Source organism: Elephantulus edwardii, unplaced genomic scaffold (genome assembly GCF_000299155.1).
Source record: "Elephantulus edwardii isolate Elephantulus edwardi_28Jun2011 unplaced genomic scaffold, EleEdw1.0 scaffold00043, whole genome shotgun sequence".
NCBI classification, from domain to species: Eukaryota; Metazoa; Chordata; class Mammalia; order Macroscelidea; family Macroscelididae; genus Elephantulus; species Elephantulus edwardii.
The window spans coordinates 20,049,206-20,050,877 of record NW_006399793.1 but is presented as its reverse complement, the minus strand read 5'-3'; the positions used below and the strand labels follow the sequence as shown (position 1 = coordinate 20,050,877).

Below are 1,672 nucleotides of genomic sequence, written 5' to 3'. Positions count from 1 at the left end.
CCAGAGTCATTGATGGATGTGAACCACCAGATAATTGAGTTAGTAATACATCCCTCTATGAACTATGCTACCTGTGCTCCCTAAGCCAAACAAAAGACAGGCATATAAATTGAATTACAATGCTAAAGAAGTATCCACTTTTTCTTTCTTTTTAATTTTTTTTAGTACCCACCTTTTCATCACATAGGGAGCCCTAGTGATGTAGTCTGTAACATATGGAACTACTATCTAAAGGCTGGTATTATGAATCCACTAAGTACTCCACAGGAGAAAGAGGGCATTCTACTTCTTTCGTTATTAATATTTATAACCTCAGATCCCCAACTATCAATGAGCCAGAACCTATTCAATGGCAATAGTTTTGAATAATTATCTCTTAATGTAACCTGAGTGTTCCCGTGGTTATGCATTCAAAAGTTAACACTCAGTAGTTCAAATCTACCAATCCTTATCTCAGGACTGCTAGTACCAATTCTTGACAATTTGAATCCTTTCTGCATCTAACAGGTGGCTTGTTGGCTCAATGGTGATAATTTGCCATGCAATCATGGTAATTACATGGTGTTTCCATGTAATCTATGTTGAAGTCTGTAATCCTTGATCTTGTAATGCTAGATCTTTCTAGTCTCCTTATTTTCAGCAAGCAAGATTGTGCCATCTGCATATTACAGGTTGCTGATGAGTATTCCTCCAATTCTGACTCCACATTTTTCTTTAGAGTCCAGTTTTTCAAATTTTTTTATTCAGTATTCTGATTGAATAAGTATGGAGAGTTGATATAGCCCTAAAACATGTCTTTCTTGATTTTAAACTTTGCAGTGTTCTCATTCTTCTCTATGTAAGCCATAATTTGTTAATATTCACAGAGTCAAATGCTTTTGCATAGCCATTAAAACATAGATGAAAATTTTTAATGTGGTTTCTCCTTCTTTATATTTTTTCCTTTTTGCTTCAGTTCAATGAAAGAGACTTTATTGAGGGCTCAGGTTTATGGGGTTCAGAAGAAGGCCACCTGCAAGGGGCAAGGGAGCCAGTGAAGAGGGCGCTCTTATTTGACCTTCTTCTTGGTGTGCAGGTTGCTGGTGTGCCCACACTTCCTCTTGTGGCAATTGACAGCACAGTGATGCAGGTGTGCATAGCACTTGCGGCCTATCATCTTGTCACAGTTATACTTCTGGGTGATCTGGCTCAAGGAAGGCTCAATAATGCCACCACGCAGACGCAGCACCAGATGCACGGTGGACTCTTTCTGGATGTTATAGTATATGGCCATCCCCTAGCTGTTTTCCCACAAATATTAGATTCTGCTGGTCAGGAGGAATGCCTTTGGATTTTGGCTTTGACATTCTCTATGGTGTCACTGGGCTCGACCTCAAGAGTGATTGTCTTGCCAGTCAGGGTCTTCACAAAGATCTGCATCTTTGTGTCTGCTGCTTGGCTGCCTCATTGAAGAGAAAGAGAGCGAACATGGTCTCTTCTTTCAGCCAAGATCCATCTATCATCAGCCATGATATCATGTGTGCTACAAATTCTTCCAAAACCCAGCTTGAGCATCTGACAATGAATGTACTACTTTATCCATTTTTTATGATCTTGAGCAAGATTATGCTTGCATATGATAGTAATGATATGATGTTGTTATTTTTGAGTGTCAGTTCTTAGGAACCAAAGA

The 1,672-nt window shown here is 39.2% G+C and overlaps 1 pseudogene; it reads right to left on the bottom strand.

The window, feature by feature from the left end:
• Positions 1-1,048: 1,048 nt before the first annotated feature.
• LOC102850132 lies at positions 1,049-1,419 on the bottom strand (annotated as a pseudogene).
• Between the last annotated feature and the right edge of the window lie 253 nt (positions 1,420-1,672).